General features: G+C 49.9%; 1 protein-coding gene across 17 annotated transcripts in view; it reads left to right on the forward strand.

Moving 5' to 3' along the window:
* The window catches only part of INPP4A (inositol polyphosphate-4-phosphatase type I A), a 131067-nt gene that overhangs the window by 3660 nt on the left and 101224 nt on the right, over positions 1-26183 (forward strand). The window contains exon 1 of one of the 17 annotated variants that reach the window (XM_027621112.1): positions 15622-15791. The exons of the other annotated variants lie outside the window; for them this stretch is intronic. The gene's annotated coding sequence lies outside the window, so the exon portion shown is untranslated. Of the gene's footprint in view, positions 1-15621; positions 15792-26183 lie in introns of those variants that run through there. 17 annotated transcript variants of the gene reach the window in all.

A 26183-nucleotide genomic window follows, 5' to 3' on the forward strand; every position in this document is an offset into this window, starting at 1 on the left:
CTAAAATTGTCCCAGACTTGGCCTGAAGGAGCCCCTTATGTCCTTTTGACATGTCCTCATCATTCTTGGAGGACTTTTTTACTCCCTGGCACAAAACCTTCAACACTCGGCTTATACTTTCCAGCCCTGGAATTGGCCGTTTCTCCAAAGAGTCTTTGTTCCTTGTAATGGAGAATGGTATTTAAAAACCGAGATCTGGATGCTAGGTGTGCTCATTGCTACTCAGGGGTTGTTGCCTCTAGGCCTTTTTAGTGGACATGTGCACTCATTCACACATTACACAAAATTTTCTCTGATTTGCATTTTAAATTTAGTGCTGTGTGCTGGAGATCTATATGTACTGATGTGAAAATGTTTTTGTTTTGTTTTGTTTTTGGTCTGTGTTCCAGAGTATGGGTTTATCATAAATTGACTGTCCTTTATCAATGGACATTTAGGTTTTTTCCAATTTCCTACTCTAAAAATAGTGGAGAATCTGTGAATCAAATTATTGTTAATACAAATATCTCAGTCTTCTAGATCCCTAGAAGTATAATTTCTGGGTCAAAGAGTAATTTTAAATGGATAGCTCTGCCAAATTGCCCCCACTTCTAAGAGGCTTTCACTTTGTACTCCTTCCATTAGGATGTGAAACTGCCTATTTCTTTTTAACTCTGCCAACACTGAGGAGTATAAATCTTGTCAATTTTTGCCAATCTAATGGATAAAAAAGGCATTATTATTTTCATTGCATTTCTCAAATTACCAAAAATATTGAAAGCTTTTTTTTTTCTGCTCACTTCTACTTTTGCTTGTGTAAATTACCTGTGCATATCCTTTGCCCATTTTTTCTCATTAGATTGTTCTTTATATTACTGCATTGTGGAAGTTACTGTAACTTTAGACTTTATTCTTGGCAGCCTTACAAGTCTCCTTTAAGCCTGATGCATTTTTCATCCTAGAGAAGAAGGAAACTACCATTTTCTGAGCACCCCTTACATCTCAGGCCCCGGGCCAAGTGTTTATATGCATCCCCTGCAAGGTCTTGTGAGAAGGTGAGCTGTGGTATTGAAGAGGAAGCTGGGTGAGGCGTAGGTAAGGTATCCATCTAAGAGTGGTTAGAAGAGCTTGAACTGGGATTCAGACCCAGGTCTGTCTGGATCTGGTGCCATTTCCATTAAATCACATAGCTTCCTGCACAGGATTTAAAAATAAATACTTTATTGTATCAATGTAGGGATGGGAATTAATTACCTGGAGCCTCCAATATCAAATATTTCTATTGCTAGTATTTTGATCTGTAAGTAAGGAACTTTGAACATACACATCTTTCAAAACCATTTATTTTATTTCTCGAACTGTTGTGGACTCTGGAGCCAAAGTCCCTGTGAGCCTCCAGCAGCTATGTGACCTTGGGCAAGTAGCTTAATCTTTCTCTATCTTAGTTTGCTCATCCGCAACCCCAGAGGCTTGTTGGGGGGTTAAATGAGTTGATACACCAGGTGCTTGGAATGGCACCTGATTCCTGCCATCTCAGGGACGTGAATCTTGATGATGAGTTCACGTGTGCAGCACGTGAGGGCAAGTGTGGAACTTGGAATGAGAGCAGCCTTTTCTCTTCAGGTTTCACCATCCCTTTCGTCATAAGCTGGCTGGGAAATGGGGAATCAGGGCCCCGGGGTGCTGTGTGCTTGTCTCCTCAATATTGCCTCTGCACACACCTTACTCATGCTCTGTCACGTGCCTGCCAGCCCGCCCAGCCAGCCCCTAGTGTTGGCTCACAGTCCTTAACCTGGGGCAGGTGAGACACTGCACCCCTTTCAAGGAGGAATCTGAAAGTTCACCTGCTGAAGGCCTCGGAAGCAGGAAGGCTCCAGTTGGGGATGGCCTGTGGTGATGAAATCATGTCCATTTTCTGCTATGGGGTCAGGAAGACAGAGGGGTGTCCTCTGGGAGGGGATCTCTGGAGGAGGAAAGCATTCAGCTCCTTGCAGCTCCCTTCCTGGGACGCTGTCAGAGCCTTTCCCTCTGACATCTGGTAATTCTCCTGGCCTGGAGTTTATGCAGTGCCCTTCCTGTCACACTTACTAGGTAGAATTCTGAGGTCTCCTGAAATCATCTGCCTCTCTTCCTGTTCCCCACGCCCCTACCATAGCTCTTGTACAGCTGGTATCAGCTGCTGTCTGATAAAATTCATTCATTCCAGGATGTAGAACTCCCTCCTTTGCCCTGTGTTGCTTGCATTTCAAATGGTTCATCCTCTAACCCACTACTTAGAATTTTCAAGAAGGATGACCTAGGTGTACAAATTCTGGAAGTGTGAAGGGAATACATTTAGGCCAAGTATATGTTTCTGGAGAACAGTGTCCTTTTAGGTAATAGGGATGCCCGGTTCAAGAGTCTCCCTGGATTGTGGGGTGTGTCCGTTGGGGTGCTTTTGGCTGCCAAGTAAACAATAAGGTCATTTACTATCACAGAACTGGAGTTCTATCAGCAGTTTTGCAGTTTCATCAAGGACCTAGATTCTTCTCCTCTCTCCATCCATCACTGCTAGTATCATCCCAGAGTCAGCCTCCTCATGAGGACGAGATGGTCCTTATGGTCAGCGGGACTGCATGTTTCCCTGCCTCTGACACCAGCCAGTTCCTAGCCACAGCCTCTACCAGCCCTCCCTCTGGTCTGTGGGAGCAGTGAGGACCACGTGGCCTCCCTGGGACCCAGGTCAGGAGGTCGTGAGAATGCTGTGTGCTAATTGGCTTAGGCATGTTCCTCCATGTCTGGGCCCCAGACCGGCGGCATCAGCATCCCCTGAGACTTAATTAGACGTGCAGGCTCGGGCCCCACCCCAACCTACTGAATTAGAAACTCTGGGATGGGGCCTAGCACTCTGTTTTAATAAGCTCTCCAGGTGATCCTGATGCAAGCTCAAGTTTGAGACTTGCTCATAGTCTAATCAAGACCACCCCCATTCCTTAGCTGGAGATGGGGCTAGCTTTTCCTGAATCCAGAGAGGACTGTTCCCAGAGTAGGAAGAAGGGAGAGTGCGTGTTGGGTGGTCAGTCCATAGTGTAAACGGAGGAGCCTATGGGTGTCCTTGCTCTCCACGGCCCCCCCTGTTTACTGGCCCAGCTGTTTCCCAGCCCCCATGCCTGCAGCCTCTCCAGCTCCTCTGAGAGTGGCCCACATCCTCCCCATAGGACTAAAGGAAGCAACATGGTAACCTCCCAGCCCCAGGTTCTGTCTCTGGCCCAGCAGGGATGGAAGTCCACTGGGCCAGCTACCAAGGATCTAGACTAGCCCTTAGGACTCACTTTCCAGAGCCATTCTGGTAGTCGGTTCTGATGCGTAGGGTTTGGTTACTCTGCCACTCTTTGCTCAGAAAAAAATAGAAAGCTGTACAGCTCGTAGGGCCTTGGGGATGCTTAAGGAACTGGCCTGCAGACAGCCTAAGGGACCACTTTCAATGGCAGTGCATAGCTGTCTCTGGCTCTGCCCAGGGTGACCTGCTCCGTTGTTCCCTTTTGCAAGTACAGCTCCATCTTTATGTTTCCGTGAAGTGAAATAGCCACCTTCATGGTGTAATTTGTGAGCTCAAAATAGCCCACTGTTCCAGATTTTTCCAGAAACTAGTGAGCTGAGAGAGTTCTAGATTTTCTGGACTTCCCAAGGTATTTCTAGATTTTCTTGACTTTTCAAGGTTTGTCTTAATCCAGGAAGTCTCATACCCTGCTGTACCACATCAGTACTAATTGCTGAGGAAGGAAGAGCACCTGAGGAGGAGACAGGGTGGGAAGGGTCCAGAACGGTGTTTTTCAAACAGCAGTGTTTCGCGAAATCAATTTGAGATTGTAGCCAGCATTAAACATTTTTTGAAATAAAACAGAAAATATGCAAATACATGTCTTATAGGAAGGATAGACATCTTTTGGTAAAAACGTAGTTATTTGCATGTGGTGTGTGTTTGGGTATTGTTACAATGTCAGGGTTTCCTACTGTCAGTTTTGGCTAAAATGTGTCAAATCTGAAGGTTGAGCACAGAGAGGAGGGGGCTACCCTGGCCATGTGTACACACACGCACACACACACACACGTGCACGTTGGGTCTTTTCCTGGGGAGAGGGCTTCTGACCTTCAACCGAACCTTAGGGATCTGTGACTCACCATAGACGGAGAATTTTGATCTAAAATGCAAGGGGACTTTTAGCAGTGTGGGCTCTGTGGGAATGGAGCTGTAGCCCAGGGAGACAGCAGCACAAAAGATGTAGATGTTGTGGTCTTGCTCTGGTTTATCGTCTGTGGTGTTTGACCACCTGGGCCAGAGCCTCCTGATGATGTTGAGGATCCTTAGCAGGGCTACTCTGAGCGATTGGAAGGCAATGGCAGGGAGTGTATGGATTTGTCAGAGGTTTAAAAGTTAACTCTGGTTGCCTGACCCATCCTTCTCCTAACAGGGTGGGTCAGCATGTCTACCTACAGAGAGCGAGGGAGAGAATGAGATAAATAGGTTGGTATCTAGATTCAACTTGTTTTGAGGCTGGCCTCATTGGAGCCGGCGCTACCTGTGATTCCCTCTGCAATCCTTTGTGACTCAGCAGTAACAGGACAACTTCCAAGTTACCTTGGTTGCCTTTGGCATGCATGTGTTATGCATTAATGCAGGTGATAGTCTGGTTTGTGCCACAAAGCGTATGCAGTAATCTCTTTGGGGTGTCTGTGGCTGGTTTTGAGGGGGACAAGTTGGATTATGGGAAGAAAAAGTGTTGGACATGAACCTAAATCAACTTTCTCATCTGGGAAATGGGGAAAGTGCCTGGTGCACAGGGGGTTGTGTGAATTAAATAATGTAAGCAGATTTGTGCACTGCAGTGCTCTGGACCCCTGTAGTTGGGAAGTTACTATCTTGCGCGAGACTCAGTATCTTTCCTCTCAGTTTTATGGCCTTGATAACTCTGTTTTTCCCCCCCCCTTTTTTTTTGCCCCTATTTTAAAAAACGTATTCTGTTTTCTCAGTGTCCTTCAAGTCATGTCCATGCTTTAGAAAGTTTCTCTGTGGAGGAAAAATGGGTTTTATAATGTTTGAAAATTCTCTCTAGAAGGAGATATCTTAGCTGCTTTCCTGGCTTGCAAACTGTTGAGCCACTGAGCTTGCCTGTATGTTATTGGAAATACTTTTTAAAGATTTAAGAATTTTTAAATTGAAGTATAATTAACATAAGTGTTATATTAGTTTCAGGTGTCCAACATAATGATTCAGCAATCCTGTGCATTATTCAGTGCTCACCATGATAAGTGCCATCACCATCTGTTACCAAGCAATGTTATTACAGTACTTTTGAAGTTTGTGATATAGTCATCTAGAACTTTCCTTTTGGGGAAAGTTCACTGCCCTACAGTCATTGCCATACCACTTTATTAGAATTCTTGAACTACAGCAGAAAAGAACCTCCTATTATTTTTTAGTGTCCCCCCCGACCCCAAATACCATTTAGAACTATTAATAAAGGTGGCAGGTAAAAACATAAGGAGTCTTTTCCATTATCTTTGCAGGAAACTTTGTAGTTTTTGAAGTTTAACACACTGTGTATTCCTAAATTTACATTAATCACTATGCTAATGAGTATGCAAAACATTCTTTTGCACTGGTGCATTTTCTCTCTCCCTCCATTAACAGCATATAACAGCCATTAAAAAAAAATGTATTCAAAAGGTACATCCATCTCCGACTCCTGCCCAGGGTGTCTCTGAGGGGAAACGTTACAGAAGAAGAAGGTTCTGCGAGGGAACTGCCAGCAAAGGTCAGAGAAGGATGTGGGCAGAGGGGGAGCAGGGAAGTGGGGGGGGCCTGGGCTCCTAACGTTTTGTGAGGTGGTCACTGACCCAGCTAAGCCTTCTACTGACACTTTTTTTTTTTTGGTAAAGCACATAAAAACTTGTGATTGTGTGAGATGGATGTTGAGTATTTTCACATTTCTTCTTGCTTTGGCTGTGTTCTGCATATACAAATGTTAAACAAAGTGATCGCATTACATAATTGGTTGATAATCTAATGGCTGATTAAATGCAATAATAGAGCCCGATTAAGATGGGGCTGTGTGCCAAGAAATGTCAGGAGACCCCAGAATCTTCCAAACATTGTTACTGTTCTGGTTCTGAAGAGGAGAGAGTGATGGGTGAGTAGACTGGCCTTAGGGAAACAGCCTGCTTGTGGACAGCGCCCGAGGCAGAAGAGAAGCGTGCGTTTGGATTTTGCCCCTAACTGGCCAGTGACTTGGTAAAAATCCCGCCGAATCTGACTTCTTCCTTCCTCGTTCATCTAGTGAAGGGGGGGGGGCCCTCATTTTTTTCTCCCTTTGCCCCCAATCTAACAATCATCCAGAGTTGGGATGGTGCCCGAGGGCTGCATGGGGAAAGTTGGCATTGGGTGACATCCACATACAGACACAGTAGTTAGGGAAGTGGCCTTGGAAATCAGGCTTCTGCCTCTTCTCTTTCACTTTTGGGCTCCCTTCTGCCGTGATTCGGCAGCAGCTTCCTAGAGTACACACACTTAGTGTCAGAGACCCTGCAGTACCCTGGCTATGTCCGTGGAGGTTGAAGCTGTCTGTGTATCATGCAGACCAAACTCCTCCTGGTCCAAATAGAGTACCCGGTGCCTCTGGCTCTTCCACCCTGTGCCCCTCCCCACACCCCCCCTTCTGAGGCCCTTTGTGGATAGTCCCCCAGTACAGCTATGGGTTGTATATTGATGCCCAAATCCTTGCCATTTTCCGTGGACTGATGGAGGCCACTTTGCTTCATGATGTTTTCCCCTGATAATTTATACACAGCTGTTCAGATCTGGATTGTCTCTTTCTGGCAGTTCGATATCCTTCCCTGACTTCTCCACCTACCTCCCTCTGGCCTCCTTTTACTCTATTTTTGACCTATTTTATTTCCTATTATCCATTCCTGACCTTTTACGTAAAGAGTGCGTGGATTTAAAGTTATTAGTTAAAGCATAAAGTGATGAAAAAGGATTGAAGACAAAGCTTCAGATGGATAAGACTGTATGAATGCTGTCTCTCCAAGAAGAGCCCGGAACACATTTCAGGGATGCTTCCATTGCTAAAAGCTGTCACAGTCTTCATTTGTGCGTCTTTCTCCTTGAAACACTGCAGAGCCCATGAGAACAGAAACCTGTCTTACTGGATAATGCAAATAGTCTTGCACAGAGTTGGCAATGTACCAGTGATTGCCTAAGATACGTGTTTGGTGATGATCATCGTAGGTGCCTTTGAACAGTATGGTATTTTGAATAACTTTACTTAGGGGGGGTGCAGAAAGATGTTTTCATTTTGAGTCAACTCGATTATTTAATCATCCTTAATTAGTCAAATATCTCTACCAAGCTAGGAGTTAACCTCGTTGGTCAAAGAGGAGAAAAGCCAGCAGACGGTTTGTGAAGCAGTGAGAAGCCTTTTGCAGGTTGGTGGACTGCCTCAGAGAGAAAGGGTGCTTCCAAGATGGCGATACCACTGTTAGACCAAGTTGGTTGTTAAGAAGCATCAGGCCACTCTGTCCGCTGTTCAGGTCTTTCCTCGTTACAGCAGCAAGTACAGCCTCAGCCGCTTCCGTAGCAGAGAGGGTTCCAAACCATCGTGGAACAGACTCATTCCCAACAGGATGAGATGAGATACTAGATCCCAGGGCAGTGATCGCCGTGTCATTCCTTGGAACTGGGAATCACAGGGTCTGACCAGCATTATGAGGACCCACAGGTTGGTTGCTTTCTTAACTGTGAAGGATTGTACCCGTCTTTGTCATGGTTCCTAGCAGCCCATGTCTTAGACAGTGAACCGCATTTAATGGACTAACTGTAACGAATGCCTCATAACCTAGACTTGTCTGCACTAAATATGCAAGCCGAGCCATTAAATGGTTGGGACAGTAAACAGGAATTTGGTATATTAAAGCTTTTTGAGCTTGCTACTCAGGCCTAGAAATAGGATTGGTTGCCTTTTTTTTTTTTGTAGGATTATAAATGTTGATTATATGGGGGAGAAACTGTTTTATAAAATAACCCTATAACAACATGAATCTTATTAGAGTGAGAATGTACTCACTCTATCCTGGAGCCCAAGGTAAATTTGAGAATGCTTTGTTTAAAGCATTTCTGACTCTTTCTGGAAAAGGGATTGTTGATTAACTTAAATCTAAAATAGTATTCTTCTTTATTCTCAGCTCTCAGCATTCCATATATCCTGTGTGTGTGTGTTTGTGTGTGTGTGTGTATATATATATATATATAGGATATAAGTGGGGAGTGGTAAAATTGTTAGGATTAACATTTGGCTGCATAGAATGGGAAATAGTCTGAAGGAAAAGAGGCTTAGTCAGGACAGGTATGGCTTTCTCGAAGTCAGAGCTCATGTTCTGCCTTCCCTGCAGTGAGGCCCCGTGCCTGCTGTCTAGAGTGGTGGCTAGAGGTGCAGCCAGCTCATGGGCCTTCCAGACACCAGGCTGGAGGAAGGCACACTTCCCGAGAACTCCTCATCAAATTTGTCTGTATATCTTTTTGGCAAGCACCGAACCCCTGGCCACAGCTAGCTGCAAGGGAGGCGGATGGCCCTGTGCCAACTAAACGTCAGGGTCCTGGGCCCTTAGTGAAGGAGGAAGCGAAGAGTACACGTTGGAGGCAACTAGCTGTGTCTTTTCCTGCAAGTTGTCTTTTTTGGAAGGTGAGTTTTTATGCTTGTTGGGCAAATGTTGGCAGGATTTGGGGGGAAACCTCTGGGGAGGCTATAGGCATGGCAGCTGACTAAAAAGTGGAGAGTTTGAGACCTTTCTCACTTCCACATTGCTTTCACGCAAGAGCCTGAAAGAGGTCACTTGATCCCTTTGATTTGTCATTTTCTCATTTAAAACACAAGAATGGCAGACAGAGTTCTGAACTAAATTCTCAGGGCCAGGGCCGAGACTTAGGTCCCAGAGCCGCTTCCCACCAGTAGTCCCTCTGGTGCCTCTGGAGCCGTGGGTGTGTGCAGAGGGAAGGGCTGCCTGGGTGGGGGATTTCAGGCAGCATGTGAGATCCAGGCAAGGACCTCTGGACAAGATGGCCTGAGTGGGAAGGAGGCCTAGAGTAGGGGGGCCAGGAGGAAGCAGACAAGCTTGTCCCCACCATAGTCTCCAGGGCTGGCTCATCCTTCCCTGCCCTGAATCTGCCACAGACAAGTGCCCTTCCCAAGTGTGGGGAGGGCCAGTCTCACTAGCTGGATGGGGGGTGGCATCTGGGTCTGTGTTTCTATCCTGCCTCTTTCCTTCCTTACCCTGCTTTTCCTTTCAGAAGGGTGATCCCAAGTGTCCACTCTCTGTTGGATGAAAGGGATCTAATAACCAGTTTATTCTAGGTGTTAGCAAAATTGAATGTGTTCTTCTTTTTGAGGCATTTGGATTTTAAGAAGGATATATGTGCTGGCAGTTCCTAAACTCCATAGAGGGCCTCTCCAATGGTCAGATGTCAGACCAAGGAATAGGCATGGTAAGAGAAGTTTGGGCTCTCCTCGGCCCCCCGGCCTCTGGGTGTAAGCATTTGTCTGCCGCACACCTGGGTAAAGCTGGCTAGCTGTTCTGCTTCTCTTCCTTCCACCCCAGTCCAGTGCGTGTGTCGGCACACACCTGTCACGAGTGCGCTCACACCACTCGTGTGCTTGCACACACTGCTCATGCATCTACTTACACATCTTCTGTGTGTACGTACACACACACACACACACACACACACACACACACACACACACACACACACACACACACACACACACACACACACCCAGCAAGGCAGTAGCTACGGGAAGTTGAGCTCCCCCGAGGAACCGTGCTTTGCTTTCTGTCTGACTAAAATCCCTGGGACTTAGGGGTGTAGACGAGCATGTATTCAAGAATCTTTACCCTCTTGACACACTCTTTGAACTCATGCCTCTGAAATAAGGGAATTTCTTTTTGTGTTAACAAAACTACTGATGACAATTTGCTAATCTGTAGTAATTTTTCCAAGCCTTTAAAAAAATCTAACTTCACATTTTAAAAAGGCCAGGATTATCAGATGGCCCTTTCTCATCTTCTCCACCCCAGGAGTGGCTCCTGTGGGCAAGGCTTGAGCACAGCATCTCTCCTCAGATCCCAGTAGGAATCATAACTGCCTGAGCTGGTGCCTCTCTTCCAGATTGTTGATTGTTTTGCTACCCAGTTCTTTCTCAGTATGAACATAGGTTTTTTGTTGTTGTTGTTGTTGTTGTTGTTGTTTTTTCATCTTTGAGAGTGAAATATTTTACTTAAGGGAGGTGTCCATCGAACTTCATAGAACTCTTCTTCCCCCTCCCTGGGTGTGCTGGTCCATGTGTTATGTGGACTTTGTCTTCCTATTCCACAGGTGCCGAGGGTGGGTGTCTGGGCCTAGTGAATTACATGCTATGCTTTTTCAGGGGAAACAAAGACCGTTGGGACACCGTCAGTCTGCGGTAGAAATGCAGAAAGTGAGGCCCTGGGCCAGGAGGGAAGTGGTTCTGATTTCCATGTTTCATCTCCCGCTCTTAAAGGGGAAGGCGCCTTCAAGGGAGTGTGGCGGGGGAGAAAAGTACAGACAAGGCAGAAGTTCTCGAAAGCATTGCTGACTGGAGAAGGTGGCTGTCAGCACACTTCACGTGGCCACTGGCCGAGGAACCCTTGCCAGGGGCATAGGGGCATTTGGGCAGCATCTGAGTTCAAGATGGCGACCACCACAGGCCTGGAGACACCTGAAGTGGAGCATCGGTGGAGCATGGAATAAAGCCCTAAGTCAGGATTGTGTAGCGCTCAAGCAGTGCTTTGTCCAGTGGGAGTGACCCTCACTGCGAGACAAGATGGTCGGTGCAGGTCTGGACTGTCCCAGGGGAAGGAGTGACGCTGAGTGGACCTGGGTCAAGTGCTTGCCCCTGATGCCGGGGAGCTCAGTACTCCGGTCGCCTGGCCTGGGTCTTTGGACCACACGTGCCCCCAAGTTGAGTGGTCTGAGAGAGAGTGAGTGCACAGTTCCACTAATGGAGTGTAATTGGGGGGTGAGTGCCAGGTCGCCAAAAGGAAAATGGCACCAAAGTAAACTAACCTAGTCTGGGCACCCTGAAGGGCTGGCATGTGCAGAGTTGAGTGCCTGGCTCACCTGCACCCCCGCGTTTGGGAGCCCCCTTACCCGCTCCTTCTTGGTGTGTAGCTCCTTGACAGTAAATCCTTAGGGATCCAGAGGAATCATTTAAAAGGTTAAATTCTGCTTTACTGTGCCTTATTGGCGGGGGGCGGGGGGGGGCATTGTGTCCCTCAGTGGCATTCGCGTTTGTGAAGATTGTTCTCTGGGGACATGCCCAGTGAACATAACAGATCTGGGGTGTCATAGGACATAAATGTCCTTCAGGGCAGGAAAAGTAGCTCAGTTTTCTTCATATCTCCAGAGTATCCCACAGCGCCTGGTACAAAATAGGTGTATAGTCAGTGTTTTTCGAGTGAATGAATGGACAGAGCTACCATTTCATTGTTGAAAGTGCAGGAAAAGCCTCAGCCTGTCCTAGGAGGACAGCCCATTTCCCAGAGGTCAAGTTGGGATTCATTCTCTCTTAGGAGAGGGAAGTGAGACCGGAGCTCGTGGTACAGCTCCAGCTCTAGTCGGTTCTCAGGGTGTAAGCCAACCTGATATCTCATGCCCCCGATACGTCCACCCTGTGCCCTGGCATTCATGTCCTCGGCACCCAGGCCCTGTCAGCCAGCCAGCTGGAACCTAGCCACCATTCCTGCTGCTCTGGGAGGAACATGCCATGCCGCCTTCAGGCTTGGTCATCTTGGATTTTTTCCTCTCTCAATGTCATCAACCTTTTCCCATACGTCCAGGGTTGTAAGTGAGGTATCATAGGAACGAAAAGAGAAGCCCAGTAGGATGGGGTGCACAGGAAGGGTGACTTCCTCCTCTCATGGGTTTTGGGGACATCACAGGACTTCATGGGGGGTTATGTGTCAAGGGTGGGTGTGATAGCTTGAGCTGGGGGTTCACAGGACTTCATGGGGAGTTATGTGTCAAGGGTGGGCGTGATAGCTTGAGCTGGGGGTTCACAGGACTTCATGGGGAGTTATGTGTCAAGGGTGGGCGTGATAGCTTGAGCTGGGGGTTCACAGGACTTCATGGGGAGTTATGTGTCAAGGGTGGGCATGTTAACTTGAGCTGGGGTTCACAGGACTTCATGGGGAGTTATGTGTCAAGGGTGGGCGTGATAGCTTGAGCTGGGGTTCACAGGACTTCATGGGGAGTTATGTGTCAAGGGTGGGCATGATAGCTTGAGCTGGGGGTTCACAGGACTTCATGGGGAGTTATGTATCAAGGGTGGGCATGATAGCTTGAGCTGGGGTTCACAGGACTTCATGGGGAGTTATGTATCAAGGGTGGGCATGATAGCTTGAGCTGGGGTTCACAGGACTTCATGGGGAGTTATGTGTCAAGGGTGGGCGTGATAGCTTGAGCTGGGGGTTCACAGGACTTCATGGGGAGTTATGTGTCAAGGGTGGGCGTGATAGCTTGAGCTGGGGTTCACAGGACTTCATGGGGAGTTATGTGTCAAGGGTGGGCATGATAGCTTGAGCTGGGGGTTCACAGGACTTCATGGGGAGTTATGTGTCAAGGGTGGGCGTGATAGCTTGAGCTGGGGGTTTCAGAGGAGAAGTGTGGGGAGCACCGGGGGTAACGCATTAGGAAGGAGGCTCAGAAGAGGCAGGGGCAGCTCACTGAGGGGCTCCAGGTCTGTCAGGCCCTTTTCAAGTTTGGGACTTCATCCCGCACAGGAGCCTTTTCAGACTTTTTAAAAGCTTTTTAGTCTGTTTTGCTTATATCATTATTTTAAGTGACAAAAGCAATCCCAGAGTCTCTTTAGGGGTCCGAGGAGACCCTTTCCTAAATGGTAATCATTTTTACGACCACACCTGTGCTCTAACCGGGTTTGTGGGCCAAGGTGGGCTCCCTCATTCCCGTTCAGTGGCTTGGGCATCGCAGCTACTGAACCTGGAGGCAAGGCCCCCAGAGCCCACCGTGCTGGTGGGAAGGCATGTCTCTGAAATGGTGGAAATGAAACAGGACCAGAGAAGGATACTCTAGACTACCTGTGAAGACTGGGCTGGCTGTGAGGAAAAGAAAGTGTTGGAGTATGAAGAACCCCAGAAATACGGGCTTCTGGAAACAGATATGAATTGTCTCAGGGTCCTCTCCCTGCAATGAAACCGCTTCAGTTGACCCTACCTCCTCCACAGACACGTGCTCTTCCTATGACCTTGTGGGGTCTCCACACATGGGGTGCAGTGTAGACAGATAACATAGTCAAGCCTGTTGGCCAGTGGCTGGGGGAGGGCGGTTGGTAGTGAGAGATGATGGGGACAGGGCTTGGCTTGAGGTTGTGCTAAAACACGCTCCTCCTTTAAGAGGTTGTGACTGGGGGACTGTGAGCATAAACGTCACTATGCCATATGACGTGGTGATGTAGTCAGGGAGAAAAACATGGCAAGAGCAAGGCTGGAGAAGAGGGAAATGGAGGGCAGAGTGCAAGGGACGCTGGCAGGGGCGAGGGGTTGGATACTGTTGCCAGCAGCAGGTGCAGCCTTATCGATTTCTCACCTGCCGGGGTGACACTGACCCACAGAAGCACCCCTTTGAATCCTCTACCTTCTTATTAGTGGCTAAACACTAATGTTACTTGGTGGGAGTCCTCAAAACCTGCTTGTACTTAGGTTGATTGGACATAATTTGATAGCATTTTATGTTTTTCAATAGGCATACCTGTACATGGTTCAAAAATTATAAGCTGTAACAGGGTATATGGTAAAGTCTGCCTCCTACCCCAGCCACCCAGATTCCTTCCCTAGAGACACCAGTGCCATGTGCTTTTGGTGTGTTCTTCCCAAGATATTGTGTGTATGCCAGCAGATGTTATGTATGTACATGTTAAAATTTTTTTTTCATGCCCACAGCATCACATTCTGTGTCCACTGTTCCCCTCGCCTTCTCCCCTTACTATATCTTGGTACTCGTTGCAAAGAGTTTCTGTTTGCTTTGCCAGGCTGTGCAGTAGCGCTCTCTGAACATGGTAATCTCTTCCCAGTCTGTGCTGGACACTAACATGTTAGTTCTTTGAAAGAGAACCCCCCCTTCCCCGGCCCTTGCTCTGAGGTATGGATTGAGTATTGTCCTGGCTAGAAGGAGAGTGTGGGGTTAGGTGACATTTGGAAATTCCTCCCCATTGACTGCAATTCTCATCTGGACTGTAACTTTTTCTTTAGGGAGTGGACGGCAGCTAATGGTTAGTTGTTATTATTTGTAAGAAACGCTTCTTTAAAATATTACCTTTAGTTACACACTGACCTTTTAAACCAACCCATAGCACCCCAAATGAGGTTTGTCAGGGCCACCTTTGACGCCAGCTTTAAGAACAGTGGCTCCGAGGGACTTCACAGGGCCCACCGTAGGTGCGAGCTGCTACAGGTGCTGTGGATGGTTCTGGAAGGACGTCTCCGACAGCGGGACCAGGGATTCACAGTGCTTATGGAGCAGAGCAGACTTGTAGATGTGACAAGGTCTGGCTGAGGCTGGTTCCGGCTACTCCCACCCAGCATATCGGCTGCAGTGCGTGTGAGGGAAGGGAACAGCCTGGACACGGGCCTTGTAAGTGCGTCTCACAGTCAGGTTGAATGGGCCTTGTCAGCTTCGAAGTCTGGGAGGCGGCTGGTAGTTTACCACGGTGGAGCAGGCATGCAGTTACGACACATGGCCACATTGTACAGGCAGAGGAGGCCCTGTCTTCAGGCCTGGGAGGGGGAGTGGTGGGCTCCTCCAGCAAGCCTGCCTGTTAGCTTTCGCTTCTGTAGGAGGTTTCAGGCACAAACCGAGGGACTGTTGCCACACTGGCCCTGGGGATGCTCCGGAGAGCAGGACTTGATGGTAGCCCACCCCCAGAGGGTTCAGAGGTATGTGTCTGTGAGGCTGCTTACCAGCCCCTGTGCGGGATTCAGCAGGACACACCCAAGGCCTGGCAGATGTTAGACCTTCGGCGCTGGGGTCTGCTGCGTGCAGTGCCAGTGGCCGAGGAGCACTGAGGCAGCTCTTTCTTCTGGCCATGGCTCAATCCGTACACAGCTCTGCCTTCCTTCTGCCCCATTAGTGGCTGTCAGCTCGCTCAGGGCACCAGCGTCTGCTGGGTAAACCCAGCTATTGCAGAAGGTCAGAGAATGGGAGCCACGAAGGCAGCTCCGGGACCAGCCGATGACTTTCAGGAAGTGAACAGGCTTCTTCTTTTTGTTCATATTTTCTCTAAAATACTCTTGAGGTTTCGAAGCTCTGCCCTGAGCCCTCTGTGGCTGAGGGCTGCTTGGCCTGGTGGAAGGGGTGGTCTTCCAGTCTCCTGCAGGCCCTGGTCAGGGTGGCGGGGTCTTGGGGCAGCACAGTCCTGACTTCGAAACTGAAGGGGGGGCCGAAGGGAGGCAGAAGAGCTGTCAGGGTCATGGGGCCGCCTCCACACAGAGCCCAGGAGGAGGCCGCTGAGAGCGGAGGAAGTGGGCTTATTGCACACCGTGCGTTTCGACATTGGGACTCAGCCCTTGAGAAGGAAAACCAAGTGCATGGTACCAGGGCTGAAGAGGTGACAAGAAGGGGTCGGAGGGCCAAACGGCAGCCACCCTGTCTTTTGCTTGCCCGGCTGGCCCTTCTCCTGGGCCAGCCCCCCCACCAACTTCAGGGACTGTGGCCGGGACAGGTTCTCTTGCTGTGTTTATTCAAGGTAAGGGGGCCCTGATGGCAGCTCCTGACACCGAAGGCCAGGAGGGTCTAGTCCGTGCGACATCAGCAAAGCTTGCCCTGTGAACACCTGAGTTAATTGTACTGGGTGTTTAAGACAAATGCCTGTGGCAATACTGTATTTATGGGAGGAGCTAAGAGTCCTTGCATAGCCTGGAAAACTCCCTTTGGGGATGCAATCGAGGGAAGCAATAGATATGAAGGAATTCTTTAAAATGTAAGCAGGATCATTACAGCATAAGGCTGTAGCTCTTCCCACCACTTGTGAAGACCGGCTGGTGGTCCAGGGAGGGTGGCAGGGACTGTCCTTCGCTGTTTGAGATTGCTTCAGTTCCCACTGTGCCAGGCATCTGGCTGATGCTTCTCATTTAATTCCCTGTAGTAGTTTCCTAGGGCTGCTCTAGCAAATTCTTACAGACTCGGTGGCTAAACCAACGGAAGTGTATGCTCTCACAGTTCTGGAGTTCTGGAGGCTAGCAATCTAAAATCAGTGTCCCGGGGCACAAATCCAGGGTTCAGCAGTGCTGTGCTCCCCCCAGTAGTGTTAGGGGAGAGTCCGGTCCTTGCCTTGTCCAGCTTCCGGTGGTCTCTGGCATTCCTTGGCTCGTGTCTCCCTACCCCCCATCTTCAGTGCCAGCTATGTAGTATCTTCTCTGTGACTTCTTCTTTCTGCTTCTGTCACATGGCCGCCTTCTGTCTGAAATCTCCCTTAGCCTCCTTCTTGTAAGGGCACTTAGGATTGAAATTAGGGCCCACCCATGTAATCCAGGATAATCTCCCTTCCTCAGGATCTTAAGTTAATCACATCTGCAAAGTCTGTGCCATAGAAATAACATTCGCAGGCTCCAGGGATTAGAATGTGGACATCCCCATTGCTTGCCCCACTATGGGCTATGGTGTGGTATCCCACAGCAGCCTTCAGAGGACATTCAGGGGACGTAGGAGGAAGCCAAGGCTTGGAGAGGCTGAGCAGCTCTTGGGTGGCCATGGTTCTTTCTTCTCTCTGACTCTGCAGTAGGGCCCATTTTGTGATGTTGCTGGAGATGCACTTGATGAACAGATAAACCCCTGTCATTTTCCTATGTTGTTACGTTGGTCGTTTGAAAAAAATAAGAGCTTCGGGGTCAGGTGCCATGGCTGTAACTTGTTCGGGACATGTTTGTTGAATGAATGACTTTATTTCACTGTGGCCGGATAGCTTTGGGCAGCCTCGTTCTCCTCATCTGTATGATGATGGTAGAACAACCCTGTGAAAATTAGGTGGTATCACACGGGTGAAATGGCCCAGCATGGATTGGCCCAGCAGGGGCCCTTATTCACTGCGAGTTGCCAGTCCCGGCCAGGGAGAAGTCACATGGAGAAGGACAGGTGACATCTGGGATGGACTGTGTTAATCCCTGAGAGAGATAGTGCATCGGGAGATGTGCAAATAGTTGACTCACTGACAGGACAAACATCAGTCAAATAGCTACTTGTGCTGGGCAGTCTGGAAGGCAGAAGGAAAAGAACAGCAAACAGAACACACCACTCCTGCCCTGGGGTCGGGGGCTGGGAAACCAGAGGACAGACATTTGAAAAGTCATTCCACTATTGTGCACTGAGGAAAGTTGTCTTTGATGTGAATGTGAACAGATGCACTGTATCTGTATTGTATATTTGTTCATTTATATTTATGTATTATAAATAATGTGAAAATTGACAGGAGTCCATGTTCCTGAGTCTGTTCCATAGCTTCAGCTCATTCTCCTTCTTGCTGTTCAGAGTCCCCGATAACTGGCTGGGCCCAGTTACCTCCTTCCGCAGGGAGTGGAGCCTGCTCCTGCCTCCTCTCCATGGTGAGCCCCTTGCTCAGGTGGGTAGGGCCTGTGGTTTCTCCCGGGGTGGCCCTGGCTTCTGCCCAGCAGCGTGGCCTCTGGGGATCAGCTGGCCCCATGTCCAGGCCAGCCCTGCCCACCTTGCTCAGTCTGTATTCTCTCCCCCACAAGTCTTGCTCCTGCCTCTCCCCAGATGCTCAGGAAGGCACCTCTCTCGTTGTGTTTCTTAAGCTAACCTGTTGAGCGCTCACAGTGCCCTGGGGCCCGATGACTCAAGTGGGGTGACACACATTCCCTGTCACGACTTAGAAGCCACCAGCGTTAGTGGAGCCTTGCTGAGTGCTCATTGCTGTGCTCTGTCTCCATGCGCACCATTTTGTTTAATCCTTGTAACACCCTCAGGGATGCGCGTCCATCCTCCCATCTTACAGGTGAGAGAATTGGGGTACAGAGGAGTTAAGTTACCCAGCTGGTCAGTGGCAGAGCAGACGTCACAGGTCTTCCTGTCCACAGAGCCCTTTACTTACTTGCATCAGATAGGCCTTGCCCAGTGATAGACCAGCCACCAAACACACAGCAGCGACGGTATCCCAACAGGTGACAATGTCAGCATGCTTTTTGATGGGGACCCACAGTTTTATTTCCATCTCTCTTTTAAATGCTTGTCTCACACTTGCATATGTTGTGGCAGTCGCTGAGTGAGCATGCCAGACTTGTGCACTCTGAGCCTCTTTGAGTAGAGGAGGGGAGACAGTTGCTTCGCTTTCCCCTTGGATGCCTGAAGCCCATGCTGCACGTTCCCCACCTTCCCCTTAGTCTGTCTATAGGTCACCGCTCTGTTACCTCTATCTCTCCATCTGCTGTCTCCTTCTCCTTTCCCTGCCTGTGCTGCCAGTTAAGACCGAGAACCCGTCGGCAGTGTTAGTGACCAGCCCCCACCGTGTGATGGTGTCAGGTACGGCAGAGACACAGCATCATCGGTGTCCTCCACCCTGGACGTGAGCAGAAAGTCTCTTCCCAGCCTCCGTGGGTTAGCATCTGAGCGTTTGATATAGAGCTTCTTTTCCTTGAGTCACAGAAGATGTTTTTGCCTATACCCAGCACACATCCACTCACATTTGATTTTCTTGTATATAGGCACGTTGAAACACACTTGATTTTCTTATATTATGATAGCATTTTCCTTATTTTAAAATAGCAAAAGAACAAATGAGTTAAACAGGCATTTGCCAGGGTGCCTGGTTAAGCATCTGCCTTTGGCTCAGGTCATGATCCCAGGGTCCTGGGATTGAGTTCTGCCTTGGGCGGGGGGGGGGGGGGGGGGGGGGGGGCGGAGGGTCCCGGCTCAGCGGGGAGTCTGCTTCTCCCTCTGCCCTTCCCCCCCTTGTGCTCTCTCTCTCTCTCTCTCTCTGTCTCTCAAATAAATAAATAATCTTTAAAAACAAACGACAAAACAGGCATTTGCTTATTAGCTTAGAAACTTAAATACCATCTTCAAGGTAATTTTATATGAAAAGAAATACTTTCTAGGTTCCAAATAACTTATAAATGGGCTTTTGGAATGCAGCCTATTGATTGAACTGCCCAGAGGTTCAACGTCACCTTTGTGGAATTCCAGAACTGAGCTTTAAAATATTTATCAATAGTAGTGCTTTGTTTGCTTTCCAGTGCAATGAGACCGTGAACTAATGTAACATGTGATTGTCCTAAATAAGTGGAATAATAGTAAAATATTGAGGTTTTATAGTAAGGAGGCAAGACACCCCAAATTTGACCTCTTAGTAAAGAGAACAGAAAAGCTGCAGGTGCTATCAGGGAAATATGATAAAGGAAGGGAGGGGAATGAAACCCAGACCAGAGTAGTTCTGTGTGGGGTGAGGCTGGTGGGTCACATTTTTGGGCCTGAGACCTGTGGCATTTCTTTTTTGATGGTCTTGATCCTGAACCCAGGGAGGCTTCAGTTTGTGAGGGAGAAATACCACACTCTTTTTTTTTTTTTTTTAAGATTTATTTTTATTTGAGAGAGAGGCAGAGGGAGAGGGAAGGAAGAGAATCCCAAGGAGAGTCCCCACTGAGCGTGGAGCCTGACACGGGGCTTGATCTCATGACACTGGGATCCCGACCCGAGCCAAAACCAAGAGTCGGACGCCTAACCAACTGAGCCACCCACACACCCCGAAACAACACACTCCTGACTGCTGAAGGATCGAAGTCTGTAACCCTTCATGGGTTCACAAGGGGACCATAAATCCAGCTGAGGCCAGATGCGGGGCTCATGGCTGGGCATTGAGGGAAGGAGGGACCTCATGTCACCATGGACCCCTGTCACTGGGAACTCGCAGGCTTGGAGGATGCCTCTGGAGCTCGCGGCCAAGATGGCGGAGAAGGAGCCAGCCCAGCAGAACACTTGTGAACAGCCTGGGGAGAGCAGGTGCTGGGGGTTCGGGAGGGACCGAGACTGGGCTGCGACTTTCTCCGCCATGGCTGCACATTACACTCAGCTGGGGGCTTTCGAGAAACATGGAAGCCTGCTTTCCACCCCCCTGCTCCCGCAGTAAAATCATGTGGAGGTGGGGCCGGCATTGGCATTTGTCACCTTTGCATCAGGTGACCCTGAGGTGCGGTTGGGGTGGAGCAGCTGGGCCCTGGGGCTTTGGAACTTGGGCTCCTGCACAGGGCCAGCCTGTTTTGAATCCCTGTGGCTGTGTGGGGCCGGTCTCTTACGTGCTGAGCCTCAGCCTCCAGTGTCCCGGGCTGGAAGGTGAAATGAGGCAACAGAGTACTCTGCCTGGAGCCAGGGACGGCTTTGTGGTGGTAGTGGCTGACGATGACGGACAGAGCAGCCCCTGGCCCCTCTCCCTTCGACGGCTCACTTGGTGAAACCACACCCTGCAGAAACCACACTGCGTGAGCACATCTCACGCAGTGGCCTGTGGCTGGAGGGGACACAGCCACGTTGACGGGTCTCTAACTTCACAACCACAGAGTGTGGGTGGGACCACTTGGCACCCAGGGCATATTTCCCCACTGTCCTGGCCCAGGGGTTGGCCAGCTTTGTCTGGAATGGGCCAGCTAGTTAATATTTCAGGCTTTGTGGGCCATCCAGCTCTGTGGCAGCACCACCCATCTCTGGGCCGTGGTGGTGTGAAAACCGCCCCAGTCGGTAGGGAAACAGTTGGATGCAGCTGTGTTCCATTAAAACTCTGCAAAAACAAATGGTGGGCAGGCTTTGGCTGAGCCTTCTCCTGGACAGTCATTCGTACCTTCTCCTCAAATCTCTTACTACCTCTTGTCTCCACCTCACCTCACCTCCCTCCCTGCTGCTGGCCTGCTTCCAGCAGCCTGGATTGCACTTGGGCAGACCACCCACCAGCATGGGTGCCACACGCGTGCTCTGAGGCCAGCCTCTCCTACGCCGTGCCCTGCCCCCCAACAGTGGCCGGCCCCCGGGCTTCACCCTTCGGTGGCCTCTCGCTTCCTCCTGCATCCTTGGAACATTCTCCCCACAGCTCCCAGAGCCCCTCACTTTGGATTGCCCTCCTGTTTCAGTCAGTCTGCTGGTCCAGTTTCTCCTCCACTCCCCAATACCTCCGGGGCCCAGTCTTGGGGCCTCTGCTCTGCTCGCTTCTTTGGTGGTGTCGTCCATTCTGGTGGCTCACTTACGTCCCCCAGGCAGACAATTCCTCAGTGCACTGCTCCGGTCTAGACGTCTCCACTGCTTTCCTGACAGTAAGCATCGCACACGTGATGTGTCCCAGACCAGACTCATGCTCGTAGTCACCCGCTCTTCCTCACCTCAGCGAATGACCACACCGTCCTTCTGCTACTGAGGTGTTCAGTGAAGCCTCAAGAGTGTCCTCGACAGCCCTTCGCTTTCTGTGTCATCTGTCAGGAAGTCCTGCTGGCTCCATCTTCCGAATACACACACGTCCCCTTTCCCTGTGCCCTCACTTTGCCTTCAGTACTGCGCCGTGTGCGGGGCGTCTGCCCTCCCTGCTGCTGCCCTCGCTCCTGCTCGGGCGCTTTCTAGTAGAGCAGCCAGAAGACTTTGCAGAGCACAATCACATGAGCTCGAGCCTCTGCTCAGAACCCTCCAGAGGCTGCTCAGGGAGGTGAAGCAGTGGTCATGAGGCTCCACAGGGCTTTCCCTGCCCACCTCCGCCCCCCCGAGACCGGCCACCAGTCTCCTCCTACTGTCCCTACTCCGTCTTCAGGCAGGTTGGCCTGGCTTGCCTTCTGCCTGGCATCTCTTCCCGCAGATACCCACATGGCTTTCTTGCTCTCATAGCTCCCTTGGGTCTCTGCTCAGATGTCCCCTTCTTCATAAGGGCCATCCTGACAACTCGGTTTAGAATTGCGCTTCCCCTGTCCCCTGCTTTCCCTTGCAGTCTCTGCTGCGATGGCTTGGGCCCTCTCCCTGGGTGCCTTAGAACCCGCACGAGGCCGACGTGCAGGCAGCTGTCTCCACACCCCTGCAACAGGGCGAGGCCGTGTTTGCTGCAGGCATCGGTGAGTGGCCAGGGGCCAGTACCGCCTAGTGCCTGGCGTGCTGATGGGGGTGAGGGAGACAGCTCCAGGGAAGCCCCGCTGGCTTCCTGATAACAGAGGCTACTTTATTTTTCATTACGAGCTTGGGAATTACAGCCACAAAGCCTTCTTAATGACACTGATTATGAAGAGCATGTTCCTTTTGAACATATAAAGGAGTCACACGCAGGCTAAGTCTGTGAGGAATTAACCCATCTGGCAGGGTCTCTATCAGACCGACTGCCACACATAGGATTTGGGGCTGCCACGAAGACTTTCCTCAATCTTTCCTTTTTTCCTTTTTCGTCTCCTTTTCACTTCTTGAGATTTTAGAATCCTACTTTTTGCCTTGTCACATCCCTAGATTTTAAGGAGCCCAGCTCTGGACTTGTGGGTATGGGGGTGAGGAGAGCTGGCCCATGGGGGCCGATCAAGCACAGGTGTGCCCCACTCCGGATGTCTCCTGAACTCCTGACCCCCATCTGGATGCCTCCTGACTGGAGCCCTGCGTGCCTGTAAGAGCCCACTGCACCAAGGGAAGGGGAAAGCCCACCTGCTGCTAGTTCTGGGCTCTAAGGGAGCTGAGGGCCTGCTTGGTGGGTCTTTGTCCCTGAGTGGACAGCCTTTCCCTTCCCCTCCACTGGGAGGCATGGCAGGAACTAGAGCCCAGATCCTTGGCCCGCAGCACCTCGGGCCCCTGCAGGGAGGGATGGTGGGGGTTTTTCTCCCTTCTTGGCCAGGAACTTAAGGAGCAGAAGGGAAAGAAGTATGACTCCAGGGCTGTGGAAGAAGTGGTGGTGAGTTGGGTGGTGCCTTCTTTGGATGTCACCCCCGGTCAGGTGTGGTGCAGGGCCAGGCCTTAGGAAGAGCTGAAAGACATTTCCAGGGAAACCCTTCACTGGTGTTCTTCGAAGATGTTTCAACATGCATTTCATTTTTGCTATGACCCACTCAGTCTGTAGCCTCAGAAACCAGAATGATTTGGGCAAACTTTTGACATGAGGTCGCATTAAAACAGTTTTAGCCATGGGTGTTAGATGTGTGCATGTGTATCTGTGGTCCCACTGCAGCCGGCCGGCGTGAATGATGTCCTGACTAAGCCCTGTGAGAGACAGTTGCATTATTTTACAGCCATTCTGTGTAGGAGGAAAGGATGAATGGCCCTATGGGGTTAAAACAATATTTGAGTTTTGAGAAGCTTTTCTTCTTTCCTTTAAATTTGGCAGTCTCCCAAAGCTATCAGTGGAAAATGTAGAATTAAAATATGTAACAGGTGGGAATTTTTTTTTTTTTTTAACTTAAGGTTTCTATTGGTACCTTGTCACATTTGGAATATTCCTGTTAGGCTGTCTCAGGTTTAAACTCTTGTGGATGAAGGTGTGGATGATGGTGAGGTGCTTGTGGACATTAGGCCGATGAATCTGCTGCTTCTCAGAGACTAAAACTCCAGATTGAGCTTTCGGGAACCAGGGACGAGCTCGGTGTTTGCTAAGTGGACTGAAGGTTTGAAATGCTTAGGCTGTTTCTGTCCACACCCCGCAACCCCTGGACATTAGCAAGAGCTGCGGGGTGTTGGCCATGGTGAGTAGGAGCCACGGGTGGGGTCCTTGGTGAGGGGAGGAGGATGCAACGTACGCAGCTGTACTTGAACCCAGCACCCCCTGACAGTTCCTTCCAAACCTGTCCAGAGCAGAAAGGTCCGTGGTGTGAACGTACACAGCGGCACCCAGAGCCTTGATGGCTTCTAGCAGGTGCTCACTACCATCCCCCCATGCAGGGCCCTCCCCCCAGCATCTCTGGGTATGGTGGGGAGGATGGGGTTAGAATAAAACTCCTTGGGGGAGCTCAAAACCCAGCGGAGAAGCTGACCCAAAATGGGAGAGACAAGCACTGTGGCAAGTGCCCAAGGGACCAGGTGGTTCTTGCAAAGGGACCTGGTACAAATGCCTGTCCCCTTGTCCAGCTGCTCCTGGCAAGACATTTTCTCCCTCGTTTAGCCATTTTGCATGTGTCACCTTGCCCTGTGGATGGCAAGTTCATGAGGGAGAGGCTACAGTGGAGTCCTGCATCTCCTCCCCCAGCCCTGGCCCAAACTTCACGGACAGTTTGTGGTGGGCCTCGATCCCTCAGCAGAAGGCATCTGCAGAAACACGCAGGTGATGAGGGATCTGAGGTACCTCTGTTACAGAAGAGGGATCCGAGGGCCAGCAAGGGCAAGGGACTTGCCCAGAGACGTTCAGCTTAGCCAGGGCTGGAGCTGGATCTTGAGCCCAGGCTCCCGGCCTTCCTCATGGAGAGGAGGAAGGGAGGGTATCGTAGGTGCTGTGTAGAGAGGATGACAACCGAGTTGTCGGCTCCTGCCTCCCCGCTACGCTCTGGGCACTGGCCGTGGTGGGCTGCTTTGGGAACCCTGTGGTGTGGTCAGCAGCCTCACCCAGGCCGTGGCCACTAGGCTGGTTGCTGCCCCTTGAGCTTTAGTGAATCAGCGGGTGCCTGTGACACCTTGCAGCCTGCAGTGTCCTCACTCCTGGCCCGCTGACCGCCCCACCTCCCTGTGCTCATCCACTCATTCTTCCTGCATCTGTCCAGCTCAGGTCCAGGAGGTGCACCAGCTCCCGTTAGCACAGTGCATGGGGTGCTTTATGTCTGTCCTTCTGTCTGTCTAGCCTCCCCTGGAAACAGAGGAGCATAGTTTACTTGCTTCTCAGAAGCTGGAAGTGACACTTCTGTTAGATGACCACCCAAGTTCACATGGCATTAAAAAGCTGATCTGGGTCTTAAACTATCTTGACTTCCCACTTTACCAGGGAGTTGAGTGAAATGTTTGAGAGTTAAGACATACGTTATTGGGAAAGATACAATTTATTCACTGGGGGACAGTTTCAGAACTTGTTTGAGGTTATTACAGGTCTGACATATTCACACACTATGACGGTGTTACTCACCTTTGGCATCACTCCAAAATGACAAACGGGTATAGAGAGAAGAATTCTGGCTTCTGTCTTGTCTTCTAGTTCCGCTGTCCAGAGGCAACCAGCAGGCCCAGTATATCTGTGCATCCGGGAGGTGGTCTGTCACATACAGACATGTATGTTTCTGCGTCCTCTCTTCTAAAGCATGCACTATTTTCACTAGGCTGGTATGGAAAGCCATACACACGGTTTATGAAATCACTTGGGGTTGTATTTTAGTCTCCCATTATTTCTCTTTTTGTATTAATAATATCGTATTACCTTGTTAGCCTCAAAATCAACCTGTTACCGAGTGGATTTTAGTGTCCATGGCACAGCAGGTGAGGGCAATTTCCCATCCTTCTGCATGCTTGGTGGGTCCGTGGCAGGTTTTGTTTTTCTTTTTAAGCAGGAGGTCCTTCAAGGTAGTTAGAGATGGATGTGTGTAGTGTTCTTTGCAACATGGAAATGCCTTAGAGATCTCTGTGCTCTGAAGAGCCTGTGGTGAGATGAGCCCTGATGGGTGCTGTGTCACCCTTCACTCCACAGACATCATAAGGGCTGGAGCAGGTAACTGGCCCACTGGTGAGTGACAGGTGAGAGTCAAACAGACCCCTGGCCTTCTTGTATTCCGTGAGGTGCTAGGAGGCTGCAGACCCATTTCAACCAGGCAGTTCGCCACGTCCCTGGCAGTTCTAGCCTCTCTTTGCACATTGCCATTGGGTCAGCCGTAGTGAGGAGCAGGAAAATTGGTTTAACTATTTTAGAGGCATGACTTAAGAAAACATCTATTTTATTTTTAAAAAACATTTCCAAATAATTTTTCTTATGTACCAAACCCGTCTAGGGCATGGGAGATACAAAGCATGTTTCTCAGTCATGTATTCGTCTAATAAAAGCTTGTTTTGGGGCTGCTTCCATGGGTCTGCTCTGTGCTGAGCACAGAAGGGTTAAAGATGGAGATGACTCAGTCCCTTCCCTGGAGGAGCTTGTGGGGATTTAGAGTGTAGTAAAGGTGTTTCTCTTTATGGCTGTAGAGAGGGCTGTGTCATAAAGAGCAGAAGGTGTTTATTTCTGCCTGGG

This window comes from Zalophus californianus, chromosome 8 (assembly GCF_009762305.2).
Source record: "Zalophus californianus isolate mZalCal1 chromosome 8, mZalCal1.pri.v2, whole genome shotgun sequence".
Classification (NCBI taxonomy): domain Eukaryota; kingdom Metazoa; phylum Chordata; class Mammalia; order Carnivora; family Otariidae; genus Zalophus; species Zalophus californianus.